Genomic DNA, 6415 nt, shown 5'->3' on the forward strand with positions numbered 1-6415 from the left:
CCGCAACTATATGGCACATGCACTTATAAAGAACACCTCCCTATCCAGCACTGGCATGTATACTGAACCACCGCACCTATATAGCACCCACGCTCCAGAAAATGTGGCAAGATCGCACATCTTGGGCACTAGCAACAACGCGGCACTCTAGCCTCAAAAAAGTGGAACTCCGCAACTATATGGCACATGCACTTATATAGAACACCTCCCTATCCAGCACTAGCATGTATACTGAACCACCGCACCTATATAGCACCCACGCTCCAGAAAATGTGGCAAGATCGCACATCTTGGGCACTAGCAACAATACGGCACTCTAGCCTCAAAAAAGTGGAACTCCGCAACTATATGGCACCTGCACTTATATAGAACACCTCCCTATCCAGCACTGGCATGTATACTGAACCACCGCACCTATATAGCACCCACGCTCCAGAAAATGTGGCTAGATCGCACATCTTGGGCACTAGCAACAATACGGCACTCTAGCCTCAAAAAAGTGGAACTCCGCAACTATATGGCACATGCACTTATATAGAACACCTCCCTATCCAGCACTAGTATGTATACTGAACCACCGCACCTATATAGCACCCACGCTCCAGAAAATGTGGCAAGATCGCACATCTTGGACACTAGCAACAATACGGCACTCTAGCCTCAAAAAAGTGGAACTCCGCAACTATATGGCACATGCACTTATATAGAACACCTCCCTATCCAGCACTGGCATGTATACAGAACCACCGCACCTATATAGCACCCACGCTCCAGAAAATGTGGCAAGATCGCACATCTTGGGCACTAGCAACAATACGGCACTCTAGCCTCAAAAAAGTGGAACTCCGCAACTATATGGCACCTGCACTTATATAGAACACCTCCCTATCCAGCACTGGCATGTATACTGAACCACCGCACCTATATAGCACCCACGCTCCAGAAAATGTGGCAAGATCGCACATCTTGGCCACTAGCAACAATACGGCACTCTAGCCTCAAAAAAGTGGAACTCCGCAACTATATGGCACATGCACTTATATAGAACACCTCCCTATCCAGCACTAGCATGTATACTGAACCACCGCACCTATATAGCACCCACGCTCCAGAAAATGTGGCAAGATCGCACATCTTGGGCACTAGCAACAATACGGCACTCTAGCCTCAAAAAAGTGGAACTCCGCAACTATATGGCACATGCACTTATATAGAACACCTCCCTATCCAGCACTAGCATGTATACTGAACCACCGCACCTATATAGCACCCACGCTCCAGAAAATGTGGCAAGATCGCACATCTTGGGCACTAGCAACAATACGGCACTCTAGCCTCAAAAAAGTGAAATTCCGCAACTATATGGCACATGCACTTATATAGAACACCTCCCTATCCAGCACTGGCATGTATACTGAACCACCGCACCTATATAGCACCCACGCTCCAGAAAATGTGGCAAGATCGCACATCTTGGGCACTAGCAACAATACGGCACTCTAGCCTCAAAAAAGTGGAACTCCGCAACTATATGGCACCTGCACTTATATAGAACACCTCCCTATCCAGCACTGGCATGTATACTGAACCACCGCACCTATATAGCACCCACGCTCCAGAAAATGTGGCAAGATCGCACATCTTGGGCACTAGCAACAATACGGCACTCTAGCCTCAAAAAAGTGGAACTCCGCAACTATATGGCACATGCACTTATATAGAACACCTGCCTATCCAGCACTAGCATGTATACTGAACCACCGCACCAATATAGCACCCACGCTCCAGAAAATGTGGCAAGATCGCACATCTTGGGCACTAGCAACAATACGGCACTCTAGCCTCAAAAAAGTGGAACTCCGCAACTATATGGCACATGCACTTATATAGAACACCTCCCTATCCAGCACTAGCATGTATACTGAACCACCGCACCTATATAGCACCCACGCTCCAGAAAATGTGGCAAGATCGCACATCTTGGGCACTAGCAACAATACGGCACTCTAGCCTCAAAAAAGTGGAACTCCGCAACTATATGGCACATGAACTTATATAGAACACCTCCCTATCCTGCACTGGCATGTATACTGAACCACCGCACCTATATAGCACCCACGCTCCAGAAAATGTGGCAAGATCGCACATCTTGGGCACTAGCAACAATACGGCACTCTAGCCTCAAAAAAGTGGAACTCCGCAACTATATGGCACCTGCACTTATATAGAACACCTCCCTATCCAGCACTGGCATGTATACTGAACCACCGCACCTATATAGCACCCACGCTCCAGAAAATGTGGCAAGATCGCACATCTTGGGCACTAGCAACAACGCGGCACTCTAGCCTCAAAAAAGTGGAACTCCGCAACTATATGGCACATGCACTTATATAGAACACCTCCCTATCCAGCACTAGCATGTATACTGAACCACCGCACCTATATAGCACCCACGCTCCAGAAAATGTGGCAAGATCGCACATCTTGGGCACTAGCAACAATACGGCACTCTAGCCTCAAAAAAGTGGAACTCCGCAACTATATGGCACATGCACTTATAAAGAACACCTCCCTATCCAGCACTGGCATGTATACTGAACCACCGCACCTATATAGCACCCACGCTCCAGAAAATGTGGCAAGATCGCACATCTTGGGCACTAGCAACAATACGGCACTCTAGCCTCAAAAAAGTGGAACTCCGCAACTATATGGCACATGCACTTATATAGAACACCTCCCTATCCAGCACTGGCATGTATACTGAACCACCGCACCTATATAGCACCCACGCTCCAGAAAATGTGGCAAGATCGCACATCTTGGGCACTAGCAACAATACGGCACTCTAGCCTCAAAAAAGTGGAACTCCGCAACTATATGGCACATGCACTTATATAGAACACCTCCCTATCCAGCACTAGCATGTATACTGAACCACCGCACCTATATAGCACCCACGCTCCAGAAAATGTGGCAAGATCGCACATCTTGGGCACTAGCAACAATACGGCACTCTAGCCTCAAAAAAGTGGAACTCCGCAACTATATGGCACCTGCACTTATATAGGACACCTCCCTATCCAGCACTGGCATGTATACTGAACCACCGCACCTATATAGCACCCACGCTCCAGAAAATGTGGCAAGATCGCACATCTTGGGCACTAGCAACAATACGGCACTCTAGCCTCAAAAAAGTGGAACTCCGCAACTATATGGCACATGCACTTATATAGAACACCTCCCTATCCAGCACTGGCATGTATACTGAACCACCGCACCTATATAGCACCCACGCTCCAGAAAATGTGGCAAGATCGCACATCTTGGGCACTAGCAACAATACGGCACTCTAGCCTCAAAAAAGTGGAACTCCGCAACTATATGGCACATGAACTTATATAGAACACCTCCCTATCCTGCACTGGCATGTATACTGAACCACCGCACCTATATAGCACCCACGCTCCAGAAAATGTGGCAAGATCGCACATCTTGGGCACTAGCAACAATACGGCACTCTAGCCTCAAAAAAGTGGAACTCCGCAACTATATGGCACCTGCACTTATATAGAACACCTCCCTATCCAGCACTGGCATGTCTACTGAACCACCGCACCTATATAGCACCCACGCTCCAGAAAATGTGGCAAGATCGCACATCTTGGGCACTAGCAACAACGCGGCACTCTAGCCTCAAAAAAGTGGAACTCCGCAACTATATGGCACATGCACTTATATAGAACACCTCCCTATCCAGCACTAGCATGTATACTGAACCACCGCACCTATATAGCACCCACGCTCCAGAAAATGTGGCAAGATCGCACATCTTGGGCACTAGCAACAATACGGCACTCTAGCCTCAAAAAAGTGGAACTCCGCAACTATATGGCACATGCACTTATAAAGAACACCTCCCTATCCAGCACTGGCATGTATACTTAACCACCGCACCTATATAGCACCCACGCTCCAGAAAATGTGGCAACATCGCACATCTTGGGCACTAGCAACAATACGGCACTCTAGCCTCAAAAAAGTGGAACTCCGCAACTATATGGCACATGCACTTATATAGAACACCTCCCTATCCAGCACTGGCATGTATACTGAACCACCGCACCTATATAGCACCCACGCTCCAGAAAATGTGGCAAGATCGCACATCTTGGGCACTAGCAACAATACGGCACTCTAGCCTCAAAAAAGTGGAACTCCGCAACTATATGGCACATGCACTTATATAGAACACCTCCCTATCCAGCACTAGCATGTATACTGAACCACCGCACCTATATAGCACCCACGCTCCAGAAAATGTGGCAAGATCGCACATCTTGGGCACTAGCAACAATACGGCACTCTAGCCTCAAAAAAGTGGAACTCCGCAACTATATGGCACCTGCACTTATATAGGACACCTCCCTATCCAGCACTGGCATGTATACTGAACCACCGCACCTATATAGCACCCACGCTCCAGAAAATGTGGCAAGATCGCACATCTTGGGCACTAGCAACAATACGGCACTCTAGCCTCAAAAAAGTGGAACTCCGCAACTATATGGCACCTGCACTTATATAGAACACCTCCCTATCCAGCACTGGCATGTATACTGAACCACCGCACCTATATAGCACCCACGCTCCAGAAAATGTGGCAAGATCGCACATCTTGGGCACTAGCAACAATACGGCACTCTAGCCTCAAAAAAGTGGAACTCCGCAACTATATGGCACCTGCACTTATATAGAACACCTCCCTATCCAGCACTGGCATGTATACTGAACCACCGCACCTATATAGCACCCACGCTCCAGAAAATGTGGCAAGATCGCACATCTTGGGCACTAGCAACAACGCGGCACTCTAGCCTCAAAAAAGTGGAACTCCGCAACTATATGGCACATGCACTTATATAGAACACCTCCCTATCCAGCACTAGCATGTATACTGAACCACCGCACCTATATAGCACCCACGCTCCAGAAAATGTGGCAAGATCGCACATCTTGGGCACTAGCAACAATACGGCACTCTAGCCTCAAAAAAGTGGAACTCCGCAACTATATGGCACATGCACTTATATAGAACACCTCCCTATCCAGCACTGGCATGTATACTGAACCACCGCACCTATATAGCACCCACGCTCCAGAAAATGTGGCAAGATCGCACATCTTGGGCACTAGCAACAATACGGCACTCTAGCCTCAAAAAAGTGGAACTCCGCAACTATATGGCACATGCACTTATATAGAACACCTCCCTATCCAGCACTAGCATGTATACTGAACCACCGCACCTATATAGCACCCACGCTCCAGAAAATGTGGCAAGATCGCACATCTTGGGCACTAGCAACAATACGGCACTCTAGCCTCAAAAAAGTGGAACTCCGCAACTATATGGCACCTGCACTTATATAGGACACCTCCCTATCCAGCACTGGCATGTATACTGAACCACCGCACCTATATAGCACCCACGCTCCAGAAAATGTGGCAAGATCGCACATCTTGGGCACTAGCAACAATACGGCACTCTAGCCTCAAAAAAGTGGAACTCCGCAACTATATGGCACATGCACTTATATAGAACACCTCCCTATCCAGCACTAGCATGTATACTGAACCACCGCACCTATATGGCACCCACGCTCCAGAAAATGTGGCAAGATCGCACATCTTGGGCACTAGCAACAATACGGCACTCTAGCCTCAAAAAAGTGGAACTCCGCAACTATATGGCACCTGCACTTATATAGAACACCTCCCTATCCAGCACTGGCATGTATACTGAACCACCGCACCTATATAGCACCCACGCTCCAGAAAATGTGGCAAGATCGCACATCTTGGGCACTAGCAACAATACGGCACTCTAGCCTCAAAAAAGTGGAACTCCGCAACTATATGGCACCTGCACTTATATAGAACACCTCCCTATCCAGCACTGGCATGTATACTGAACCACCGCACCTATATAGCACCCACGCTCCAGAAAATGTGGCTAGATCGCACATCTTGGGCACTAGCAACAATACGGCACTCTAGCCTCAAAAAAGTGGAACTCCGCAACTATATGGCACATGCACTTATATAGAACACCTCCCTATCCAGCACTAGTATGTATACTGAACCACCGCACCTATATAGCACCCACGCTCCAGAAAATGTGGCAAGATCGCACATCTTGGACACTAGCAACAATACGGCACTCTAGCCTCAAAAAAGTGGAACTCCGCAACTATATGGCACATGCACTTATATAGAACACCTCCCTATCCAGCACTGGCATGTATACTGAACCACCGCACCTATATAGCACCCACGCTCCAGAAAATGTGGCATGATCGCACATCTTGGGCACTAGCAACAATACGGCACTCTAGCCTCAAAAAAG

This window comes from Drosophila pseudoobscura, unplaced genomic scaffold (assembly GCF_009870125.1).
Source record: "Drosophila pseudoobscura strain MV-25-SWS-2005 unplaced genomic scaffold, UCI_Dpse_MV25 Unplacedtig00000858, whole genome shotgun sequence".
NCBI lineage: Eukaryota > Metazoa > Arthropoda > Insecta > Diptera > Drosophilidae > Drosophila > Drosophila pseudoobscura.